Genomic DNA, 13,454 nt, shown 5'->3' with positions numbered 1-13,454 from the left:
CCCCCTGTATGTAACCTTGTTACTGTTATTTTATTGTTGCTCTTTAATTATTTGTTATTTTTCTATTTTCTTCTTTTTTTCTTCTTTTATAATTCAGTTTATTTTGTAAATACTTTCTTAACAGTTATTTTTCTTAAAACTGCATCGTTGGTTAAGGGCTTGTAAGTAAGCATTTCACTGTAAGGTCTACACCATTTGATTTGATCAGGTGAACATGCTTATTGCTAAATAGCACACCTGCCTGATAATATGGACCATTTTATTTTTATTCATTTTGGAGTAGAATTTCCATCACCAGAACCGACCTTCTCACAGTCATACTCCCCAAGAAAATTGCAGGTTCCTCCACGACCTGTACTATATTGTTATATGTGCTTTTGTCAGTATATATTTAGGTTAATATATAATATGACAGGGAAATCAATACTCTGTTCAAGGGTGTAAAAAGCAGGGAAACACTGTATGTGTACAGTACACAGTACATATATTGAGAATCTATAATTGGACTGGAAAACATTTATTAAATCTGCAGTAGTACGTGGCTTACCCAACCTCCCACCTGTTTGTATAAATGTCCTCAGAGTCAAGCCCTCTTTTCTTTATAGAAAGGAAAGCTAGACAACTGTATATTTCGGTTAATTATTAAATGAATGACTCATCATCACATGATTGCCTCTTCACCCCCTTATTGTCATTAGGTTAAAATGTATGGAGCGATTTAATTTCCAACACAAATTGTATTTGAATTCCATAATTTTGAATTTATATTAAGATTTTATCATTGAATTTACAAATTGAACTTCTATTTCATGATTTGAAACGTAATCAAATTAATATTGTATTCAGTAAAAAAAATCTATTTAACTCCATTTTCAAATTCAATATTTATATATTAGTTTTGATATGGTAAACATTGCATTCATTTTCTGCATTTAACTTCTCAGATGCATTAAGATTCAGTTTTCAAATGTAGTTATCTAAATTCAGATTAAAAACCGAAAAACAACATCCTGGTACTTTGCCAGCCAGGAAAGCTGAAATGAGTATTCCGTGTGGTCCTCTGTAGCTCAGTTGGTAGAGCATTACGCTTGCAACACCAGGAAAGTGGGTTTGATTCCCTGCACCACTCATATGTGAAATGTATGCATGTATGACTATACGTCGCTTTGGATAAGAGTATCTGCTTAATGGCATATATTATTATGAATTGGCTTTCTGACGCACCTGGGTTAGAACCCCATCAGTCAAACTACCACCTGTCTTCAGGTCTCAGACAAGGTTGCTCATCAAATTCATGGATCACCAAACCACCTCGGTTGCACTCTCATTAAATGGGTTGCACAAATCCTTCACCTTCTGTTCGCCACAAAAAGGGTGGTTGCTGTTGTGCAGTAGGCCTGATTTTGAACCCAGTCAGTTATATTGATGCCGTAATCTCAAATCGCCATATTTACCATATTGAAACTGAATATATAAATATTGAATTTCAATATTGAACTACATTTAAATTTAATTTCAAAACTGAATGCAATATTCATTTGATTCAGTTTCAAATCGTGAAATTTAAGTTACATTTGTGAATTCAATTATTACATTTGTGCATTACAAATTCAAAAATATTTAATTCAAATTCAGTGTTTTAATTCAAAATGATTGAATTCAAATAAATGTTCTGTTGGCACTGAAATCGCTCCATAAAACTGCCATGTCTGACTGGGAGTCAGATGGAACACATCAATGTGAATCCTGGGTCTTAGTGCTGGGCTGGAGGAGGAGGGGGCCAAAATATGGTTGTTGATGTATAGTAGGAAAGGCTAGCTTTGTATTATATAGCAAGTAGGAGTTTCCTGGAAAGAGGGGAATAGGGCTAACATTGGTTTGAACCTTTGCAAATCTATGAGGACAGTCTTCATCATTCATTCTCTCTGTTTTCTAACCGCTTGGTTCTCAAATTACAGAGAAGCACACACGCACACACAAACACAAACACACACACACACACACATACAAAATGGATCTTACAGTACGTGCTCCATAGACTACCGCCACTACTACTGAATCTACAATGTTTCTTTGTTTTTGTTGCACCACTATAACTAATAATTAACAACTGATGAATAATTTACAGTGCAATATAATTTACAACACAAATAGCTGTACTTTATCTGCTCTCTAACATTATACAGTCAACACTATCTGCCCTTTGTATGGTACCTATACCTTACTGAGCATAACTAATGACAGGTCACTGCTTTCAAATCAAACAGAAGTCATTCACCTTTGCATATTTTGAATGGATACAAAGTACACAGCGGCATGATAGGGAATCAACACTCAGTTCAAGAGTGCAAAACGCAGGAAAACACCATGTACAGTTCATTCAAGTACAGGCTTAACTGAGTGAACAATAAAAGAGTAGAAGAAACAAGAGGCTATGCTCATGATGGTACGTTTGTATTCATCAGAAAGATTTGTGATCATACGCACATCCTTAAAAACATAGGTGATGGGCTAATAAAGAATACTAGTATAGAACAAGAAGGCCCGCACACTGTTAAAGCTCCCAATTCACCGCCTTATTGACAACGTTTCCATCCAAAACGGATCTTCGTCAGGTCAAATTTAATTATTATAAATTATTTAGGATGTGAGTGTTCACGAGACCAGTTCAAACAGGCACTCTCTCCTGTGGAGCTGCGCATACAGAGCCAGCTGGCTCATCCTGAGTCATTGCAGATAGCCTTGGAGATGTCTTTGGAGAGGGAGCTCGTGTGGGCTGGGGCTTCAGCTGGGGCTTCGGTGGGGGTGCAATGAGACAGACCCAGTGTGCGGGCTGGGGGCAGAGCAGCCCAGAGCCGGAAAAGCATGCATGGGTGGCTAAAATGACTGAACTCATTCGTGCTGTGTCGCTACAGGCAGCACGAAACACATGCCCTGGTCCCAGGGTCTGCTGGGGGTGTGGCCAGCCAGCCCATCTGCGCCAGGATTGCCCCATGTCCCCCAGAGCTCAAGGAAACGGCTCGGGGTCCGCATAGATGGGGCAGTGCGAACCCCTGGCTCTCTTTCCCAACCACCACCATCTTCAGGAGGAGCCCACTGACACGGACCAGGTAGCAAAGCTCCCCCAGAAGCAGACGAGGGCAAGCGTCTGGAGCCTGTTGTTGTGGTGGGCCGGACCTGTGTTGGGGACTTTTGTCATGTCCCTGTCACTGTGAAGGGGGTGCCCTACTCTGCCCTGGTGGACACTGGGTCCACAGTAACCCTGGTGAGGCCAGATATAGTGCCAGGTTGGACTCAGTTTGAGCCCACAACTTTGCTGTTCCGCACAGTCACAGTGAGCTGGCACCCATGAAAGATGGGAATAATGACTCTGACAGTAGAGGGCAGGACTGTGCCTCATCCTGTGTGGGACCCTTGTATCCTGGGGTTGGACTTTCTTAGGAGCACAGGCTGCCAGTTAGACCTGTAGAATGAGGTAACCAGGAAGAACTCATACCTCATATCACGTATCGATGAGTCGCTGGACCTGGTTAATATGCTAAACTGTAATTACTTTGCTACTATGGTCTATTCATTTCCTTACCTCCTCACGCCATTTGCACACACTGTATATAGACTTTCTTTTTTTCTATTGTGTTATTGAATGTACGCTTGTTTATTTCATGTGTAACTCCGTTGTTGTTGTGTTGCACTGCTTTGCTTTATCCTTGCAAGGTGTCACGTTCCTGACCTATTTCTGTTAGTTTGTTGTATGTGTTAGTTGGTCAGGACGTGAGTTTAGGTGGGCATTCTATGTTTTCTGTTTCTATGTTGGTTTAAGGGTTGCCTGGTATGGCTCTTAATTAGAGGCAGGTGTTTGGCGTTCCTCTAATTGAGAGTCATATTTAGGTAGGTTGTTTCACAGTGTTCGTTGTGGGTGGTTGTCTCCTGTGTCAGTGTTTGTCGCACCATACGGGACTGTTCAGTTTGTTTTTGTACTATTTTTTACTATATTTTTGTCTATTTTCCCTGTTCGTGCGTTCTTCGTGTTTAATGTAAGTTCGTCGTCCAGGTCTGTCTACTCCGTTTGTTGTTTTGTTAGTTATAGTGAAGTTCGTGTTTTTTCGTCTTGTCTTTAAATAAATTATGTGTTCACAACCCGCTGCGCCTTGGTTCCATCACTACTCCTCCTTTTCGGTTGAAGAGGAGGAGGACTACTGTTACACAAGGTCACAGTTGTAAATGAGAACTTGTTCTCAAGTAGCTTACCTGGTTAAGTAAAGGTGAAATATAATTAAATTAAAACATTTAACTACAGGAGGTTTGTACGGGGCTTCTCACGGGGCTTCTTTGGCCTGCTGCCAAAGGACAAGGCTTTCACTTGGACAGTGGAGTGCGAGGGGGCCTTCAACACCCTCAAATGTGCACAGATCAAGGCCCCTGTGCTTGACACCCCCCCCCCCCCCCCCCCCCCCCCCCTGACCATGGGCATGGTTGGGGTGCTGGCCCAGGTGGGGTCAGCGGAGGAGAGAGTGATGGCGTACTTCAGCAAAACATTCTACAAACATGAGCGCCGCTACTGTGTCACCCGGCGGGAGCTCCTTGCTGTTGTGGCTTCCATCAAGTACTACCAAGTACTACCTGGGTGGCTTGCCCTTTACTGTAAGGATTGACCACTCTGCTCTCCAGTGGCTCATGTCTTACAGAGACCCAGAGGGTCTGGTGGCATGCTGGTTGGAGGAGCTTCAGCCGTACGACTTCACAATGGTGCACAGGGCAGGGGCACGCCACTCCAACGCCATGTCCCATCGGCCCTGTACTACAGACGGGTACCGCCACTGTGAGCGGAGAGAGGGCCGTGAGAGAGAGAGCTGTGTGGGGAGGAGGGGGTCTGGGTCACAGTGTGTCGGGCGAGCGGCCTGTCTGCTTTGAGCTACAGACTGTCGACATGGCTGAATGGGGGCAGCACCAGGGACGGGACACAGACGTACAGCCGGTGCTAAAGTGGGTAGAGGCGCAGCTGAGGCCACTGTGGAAACAGGTGGCAGTGCTCTCATTCGCAACCAAAGGGTTGTGGTCAAAGTTTGAGAGACTGTGGTTGGCTGATGGCGTGCTACAGAGGGCATGGAAGCAGTCAGCTACGGGAGAGGAGAGGTGGCAGGTGGTGGTCCCAAAAGCACTGTGGGAGGCTGTGGACACTTTGGGGTCACAAAAACAATCCGCCGCCTCAGTCAGGGCTTTTTCTGGGGGCAGCCCAGAGGGATGTGGAGGATTTTTACTGCCGCTGTGACAACTGCACAGCGAGAAAGGGCCCTCCAGGCTGCTCTCATGCTCAGCTCCAACAGTTCCCAGTTGGAGCTCCCATGGAGAGGGTGGGAGTGGATGTAGTTGGGCTGTTCCCCACCACAGACAGTGGAAACCGCTGGGTGCTCACGGCCATGGACTATTTCACAAAATGGCCCAAGGCGGGGATGTTCTGCAGGTTTGGAGCTGTGGAGTCCATCCACAGCAATCAAGGCAGAAACGTTGAGTCCTGTGTGTTCGCCACCATGTGTGAGAGGCTGGGTATGCACAAGACCTGCACTACTCCTCTCCATCCTCAAAGTGATGGCCTTGTGGAGCGCTTCAAAAAAAATGAGTGTCTGACCGAGTGCCGGTGTTGTGCCGAAAATCTCCCCCCTGACAGAATTCTCCCCCTAGAGTCAAATACTTTCTGTGGCACACATCAGAGTCAAATACTTTCTGTGGCACACATCAGAGTCAAATACTTTCTGTGGCACACATCAGAGTCAAATACTTTCTGTGGCACACATCAGTGTCAAATACTTTCTGTGGCACACATCAGTGTCAAATACTTTCTGTGGCACACATCAGAGTCAAATACTTTCTGTGGCACACATCAGTGTCAAATACTTTCTGTGGCACACATCAGTGTCAAATACTTTCTGTGGCACACATCAGTGTCAAATACTTTCTGTGGCACACATCAGTGTCAAATACTTTCTGTGGCACACATCAGAGTCAAATACTTTCTGTGGCACACATCAGTGTCAAATACTTTCTGTGGCACACATCAGAGTCAAATACTTTCTATTGAACAAACTTCATGTCAGGATAGGCAACCAAAATGAATAATTAATGTATGTGTGTTATATTAAACATGGAAAGCAATAAACATAAACTATGGCTGAATTATTATCCTACACTTTCAAAAATACTAGTCAAATAAGACATGGGAGTGATGACGAATTTTGACAAAGAGATTTATTCATAGACTAATACAAGTCAGTAGCGGATTTAGGTACGGGCGACATGGGCAGCCGCCGGGCATGGGCATCTTGAACCCGCCCCCGGGTGCGGGCGCTGAAGGGGGGGTTCGCCCAGGGCGCCATACAAACTAGAACCACCACATACGCTTGAAACAAATAGCCAAACCGAAAACTGCAGACAAAAATGCTTTCTGCTCCTAAGATCAGTGAAATTGTGTTTTCCTTCCAAGCCAGCAACCTGGGTTCTATTCCCTGCCCCGCCGTTCACTACAATATCATGACTTTATAAATCAAAAAATGGATGTAACATCTCCAGACTGACCCTTTAATAAGAGGCCAGTTTTTTGATGACATCACCGTTTTAGTGACATGCCATGCTGCGGGACTGCAGCTGGATGCATCTATAAAAATGTAGTCTTTATTACAAGGAATGGTATTCTTCTTTTGGACATCTTCAGCATCTTACTGTCACGATCGTGTACTGGAGAGATGGACCAAGATGCAGCGGAATAATGATACATCTTCTCTTTTTATTTAAAGAAGATGAACGAACACGACACACTTTAACAAACTATACAAAACAACAAACGACCGTGAAGCTAAATAACGTTGTGCACATACACACACAGGCTACAAACGTTCTACATAGACACGAAGAACGCACGAATAGGAAACAGACTACATAAACCGAACAAACCGTATACAGTTCCGTATGGTGCAAACATAACACAAACACGGAAGACAATCACCCACAAACAAACAGTGAGAACACCCTACCTAAATATGACTCTTAATTAGAGGAGAACGCAAAACACCTGCCTCTAATTAAGAGCCATACCAGGCAACCAAAACCAACATAGAAACAGATAACATAGACTGCCCACCCAAAACTAACGCCCTGACCAATTACACATACAAAAACAACATAAAACTGGTCAGGACCGTTACATAACCCCCCCCTCAAGGTGCGAACTCCGGGCGCACCAGCACAAAGTCCAGGGGAGGGTCTGGGTGGGCAGGTGACCACGGTGGTGGCTCCGGCTCTGGACGCTGTCCCCACACCACCATAGTCACTCCCCGTTTTTGTCTTCCCCTCCCAATGACCACCCTAAAACTCACATCCCCTAAATAAACGGCCAGCACCGGGACAAGGGGCAGCACCGGGACAAGGGGCAGCACCGGGACAAGGGGCAGCACCGGGACAAGGGGCAGCACCGGGACAAGGGGCAGCACCGGGACAAGGGGCAGCACCGGGATAAGGGGCAGCACCAGGATAAGGGGCAGCACCAGGATAAGGGGCAGCACCGAGACAAGGGGCAGCACCGGGACAAGGGGCAGCACCGGGACAAGGGGCAGCACCGGGACAAAGGGCAGCACCGGGACAAGGGGCAGCACCGGGACAAGGGGCAGCACCGGGACAAGGGGCAGATCCCGGCTGATAAACTCTGGCAGATCCTGGCTGAGGGACTCTGGCAGGTCTATGCAGGCTGACGGCTCTCGACGCTCATGGCAGGCTGACGGCTCTCGACGCTCATGGCGGGCTGACGGCTCTCGACGCTCATGGCGGGCTGACGGCTCTCGACGCTCATGGCGGGCTGACGGCTCTCGACGCTCATGGCGGGCTGACGGCTCTCGACGCTCATGGCGGGCTGACGGCTCTGGCTGCTCATGGCTCTCTGACGGCTCTGGCTGCTCATGGCTCGCTGGCGGCTCTGGCAGATCCAGTCTGGTTGGCGGCTCTGGCAGATCCTGTCTGGTTGGCGGCTCTGGCAGATCCTGTCTGGTTGGCGGCTCTGGCAGATCCTGTCTGGTTGGCGGCTCTGGCAGATCCTGTCTGGTTGGCGGCTCTGGCAGATCCTGTCTGGTTGGCGGCTCTGGCAGATCCTGTCTGGTTGGCGGCTCTGGCAGATCCTGTCTGGTTGGCGGCTCTGGCAGATCCTGTCTGGCGGACGGCTCTAGCGGCTCCTGTCTGGCGGACGGCTCTAGCGGCTCCTGTCTGGCGGACGGCTCTAGCGGCTCCTGTCTGGCGGACGGCTCTAGCGGCTCCTGTCTGGCGGACGGCTCTAGCGGCTCCTGTCTGGCGGACGGCTCTAGCGGCTCCTGTCTGGCGGACGGCTCTAGCGGCTCCTGTCTGGCGGACGGCTCTGTAGGCTCATGGCAGACGGGCGGCTTTGCAGGCTCATGGCAGACGGGCGGCTTTGCAGGCTCATGGCAGACGGATGGCTCAGACGGCGCTGGGGAGACGGATGGCTCAGATGGCGCTGGGGAGACGGATGGCTCAGATGGCGCTTGGCAGACGGGCAGTTCAGGCATCGCTGTGCAGACGGCAGACTCCTGCCGGCTGAGGCGCACTGTAGGCCTGGTGCGTGGTGCCGGCACTGGTGGTATCGGGCTGGGAACACGCTTCTCAGGGCTAGTGCGGGGAGAAGGAACAGGGCATACTGGACTCTCAAGGCGTACTATAGGCCTTGTGCGTGGTACCGGTACTGGTGGTACCGGGCTGAGGACCCGCACATCAGGGCGAGTACGGGGAGAAGGAACAGTGCGTACAGGACTCTGGAGACACACAGAAAGCTTGGTGCGTGGTGTAGGCACTGGTGGTAATGTGCTGGAGACACGCACCACAGGGCTAGTACGTGGAGGAACAGTAACAGGACGCACAGGACTCTGGAGACACACAGGAGGCTTTGTGCGTGCTGTAGGCACTGTCTTAACCAGACGGCTAGCACGCACCTCAGGACGAGTATGGAGAGCTGTTCCCGGTGACATTAACTCACCAACACGCTCATTCGGACGGATGCCGTGCCTCATGCACCAAACCAGTACATCCCTCATAACTCTCTCCTCCAATTTCTCCATTAATTCCTTTACTGTCTCTGCGTCGCTCACCTCCAAATCCGCCCTCACCGGCTCCTTACGGTAAGCAGGAGGAGTTGGCTCACGTCTCCCGACTGACCCAACTAAACTACCCGAGAGCCCTCCCCCAAGAAATTTTTGGGTTTGACTTACGGGGTTCCAGCCTTGTTTCCGTGCTGCCTCCTCATATCGCCGCCTCTCTGCTTTCGCTGCCTCCAGCTCAGCTTTGGGACGGCGATATTCTCCCGGCTGTGCCCATGGATCTTCTCCGTCCAATATTTCCTCCCAACTCCAATAATCCTGTGTAGCAGGCCACTGCTCCAATTCACGCTGCTTGATCCTTTGGTGGGTAATTCTGTCACGATCGTGTACTGGAGAGACGGACCAAGATGCAGCGGAATAATGATACATCTTCTCTTTTTATTTAAAGAAGATGAACGAACACGACACACTTTAACAAACTATACAAAACAACAAACGACCGTGAAGCTAAATAACGTTGTGCACATACACACACAGGCTACAAACGTTCTACATAGACACGAAGAACGCACGAATAGGAAACAGACTACATAAACCGAACAAACCGTAAAAATTTCCGTATGGTGCAAACATAACACAAACACGGAAGACAATCACCCACAAACAAACAGTGAGAACACCCTACCTAAATATGACTCTTAATTAGAGGAGAACGCAAAACACCTGCCTCTAATTAAGAGCCATACCAGGCAACCAAAACCAACATAGAAACAGATAACATAGACTGCCCACCCAAAACTAACGCCCTGACCAATTACACATACAAAAACAACATAAAACTGGTCAGGACCGTTACACTTACTGACATATCATCAGTAACCATATATGTCACTGAAAGGTAGTAGCATAATCATAATATAATTACTGCTCTCCTTCTGTTCGAAATAAATGTTTGTAACCTGTGTCGCTTCCTCCACTGTCCCTGCCCCTTTACTGGGCTTGAACCAGCGGTCCCCTGATTGCAAACACACTTGATCGCCTTCCTTACAAACAGACCAGGGGTGCATTCAGCAGGATGCATGTTTTGGAACGACTTCATCTGATAAGAAGATAGACAGATATATATATAGATGCCCCCCAGATGGTGCTTTGCTGGTGACACTGTCAGTGATTTATTTAGAATTCAAGGCACACTTAACCAGCATGGCTACCATAGAATTCTACAGCGATACGCCATCCCATCTGGTTAGCGTTTAGTGGGACTATCATTTGTTTTTCAACAGGACAATGACCCAACACACCTCCAGGCTGTGTAAGGGCTATTTGACCAAGAAGGAGAGTGATGCAGTGCTGCATCAGATGACCTGGCCTCCACAATCACCCGACCTCAACCCAATTGAGATGGTTTGGGATGAGTTGGACCACAGAGTGAAGGAAAAGCATTCCTTGTGAAGCTGATTGAGAGAATACCAAGAGTGTGCAAAGCTGCCATCAAGGCAAAGGGTGGCTAATTTGAAGAATCTAAAATATATCACTTTTCTGGTTACAAAATGATTCCATACGTGTTATTTCATAGTTTTGTTGTTTTGTTGTTATTCTACAATGTAGAACACAGTGAAAATAAAGAAAAACCCTTAATGAATAGGTATCCAAACGTTTGACTATTACTGTATATTTGTATATTATATTACTGTATAGCTCTTAGAGACTTACCCAGAAAGACTTACAGCTGTAATCACTGCCAAAGGTGATTCTAACATGTATTTACTCAGGTGTTTGATACTTATGTAAATTAGATTAGAATACATTTCTAAAAACATTCTTTCACTTTGCCATTATGGAGTACATTTTCATAACTCTAAGTACAAAAATCTAAACAGATGACCAAAATGGCTCATGTTTAAAAACTAAGTGTAGATGGGTGAGAAATGTTGAATTCAGGCTGTAACACAACAAAATGTGGATTATGTGAAGGGGTATGAATACTTTCTGAAAGCACTGTATGTATATGGTAACCAGAGCTCCTGTCATAGCTCTTACTTTCCTATCATTGGAAAAATTATATTTTACTTAACTTGGCAATGGAAACTTTACCTTATCATTTTAATAGCAATCCTTGAAGCATGGTAAACTAACACTGTTCACGCAGGCACACTTCACAACAGGAACATACAGCTCATTTGCGTTTCAGTTAACACCACACCTGTTTCTATATTGTATTATTGACTGTAAGTATAGAAAAGACTTCTCTTTTTTTATTGACAAAGACAAGCATTTATGGATCAAATACCCAGGTCTACAAGAACATTTAAAATAATCACCATATTCTTTATGCTAGGTATACTGTAATTACACTGGTAGATTTGAAGGAAAAGGAAGAAGAAGAATATAAAAAAACTGCCACAGTGGAAAATGGCCTCAGAACATTTCAGTAAAGGTGAGTATTGTTTCAGACACACAGTGGAACAGCAGTTTTAAACATCTTAAAATTAAAATACAAATAGGCTACCTGTGGTTCTGACAATCTATCAGTTCTAAACATTCAAGTTGATATGTGTAAAGGGTGAATAGTGCCTGTTTGAAAATTCAATGCTTAAATGCTAAATAATAATGTGAAAATTATAAATGTATTTTTATTTTCATATTGTGGCTCCTCCACAATATAATTTGGCCATGAAGGAGCTTTTCGGGGAGACCTTTGCGAGCAAGGACACAGGCAAGATGTTTGACAACACCATCAAATAGGAGGTGGCATCCTACAAGGCAGCAAGCGGAAGCAATGAGTGTAAATACCCTCACATTGCCATGATGGCAAGACACTACCTGGCTGTGCCTGGCACTTCAGTTCCTAGCGAGAGGGAGTTCTCCACGGCAGGGGACATTGTGACTGCAAAGAGGTCTACCCTCTCCCCAGACAATGTAGACATCCTCATCTTTTTGAAAAAGAATGTGAAGTTTTAAGCTCAGGTCTGCCTTGCTTTCTTTCTTTTTTAACTTTTTTTTGATGATGTGGACACGGGCTATTTTTTCATTCACTATTCTACCTACAGTAGAACCTCATGATCAACATGATGGGGAAGCAAAATTGGTCATGCTTCTTGTCCTACTAGATTTGCGAAGAGAAGGTTCTAGCTAGTGTATCCCGCTGTCCTTTGACTCTTGTTGAGTGTAGTTGTCCAGCTTATCAGGTCCCAGACTCCCATGACTGTTATGATTCTGTATTTACAAGTTAATTACAACAACAACAAAAAATTGTAGGTGCTCATAATATTTGAGGGTCCTTAATATTAAAACGTTTGAAAACCCCTGGCTCAGAGGACGCTGGGCAGAATATTCTCTGTTGTCACTTTTATGAAATGGTGCCAATTTTGTACTATCACTAAGTAATAAGAAAGGTGAAATCTTATAGTAAGTTGTTTATCATTTAATTGTTACTATATGAAAATAAAAAAAATAAAAGCATTTACATAATTTCAAGCCTTATTCCCCCACGTTTGTTGAATAGGAAAAATAGATAATTTTTCATAATATTGGTGTGTACACCTCAGCAGTTTACAGCTACTTTTTTTTTAGCAGAGACCTTTCTAGAACTATGCAGCATTACTAGTTATTGTTTATAGCCCTCCCATGATAAATAATACATTTTGGGATTACATAGGTTACATTTTAGATTACATTTAACAGGTTTTAAGCAGTGTTTTTTCGAACTGGCACTGGTCACCTTACATAGATATGAAAACGAAAATACACCTATTTCACTTTTGCATGTAGAATCACCACCACCGTGCTGCGCATGCTGCCACTGTTTTGATCGCCAAAGTTTGTTTTATTTTTAGAACAAGCAGTGCACAGCCAGCTCATGGGTGCATCGGTGTCATGACTGTCATGATTATTTATTTACAAGTAAATTACACCTTGCTCTTTAGCGCCATCTGTTGAGTAGCCTACCTAATTGAGCCAAGTACCCCTGACTGCAGTGTGCAATTCGGGGCCAGGCTCAATCATTTTTTTGGTACATCTGAGCTTTGACAGTCACACTGAATACAAACACACACGTTTGGGCAACAAGATCGTAAGAAATATTATAAAAGTGGTACCAGCACATGAGTTGTAACACTTTTTGCTTCATGCTATATTTGAGACAAGCTACTGATATTGTTGCAGTGAACAGACTTGTTATGTCATGTAGTGTTAAAATTGTGTTGATAAATGTTATAACTTTCTAATTATATTATTTCATTAAGCATATATATACAGTTACTACCTATCCTGATGTATAATGCTATTTACTTTCCTCATGAGAGTGGAGACAGACTATACCATACAGACATACTGAATGTGCTTTGTACATTAAGTTATACCAGCTCC

Source organism: Salvelinus fontinalis, chromosome 5 (genome assembly GCF_029448725.1).
Source record: "Salvelinus fontinalis isolate EN_2023a chromosome 5, ASM2944872v1, whole genome shotgun sequence".
NCBI classification, from domain to species: Eukaryota; Metazoa; Chordata; class Actinopteri; order Salmoniformes; family Salmonidae; genus Salvelinus; species Salvelinus fontinalis.
The sequence above is the reverse complement of the archived record's forward strand: the minus strand, read 5'-3'. Positions refer to the sequence as shown.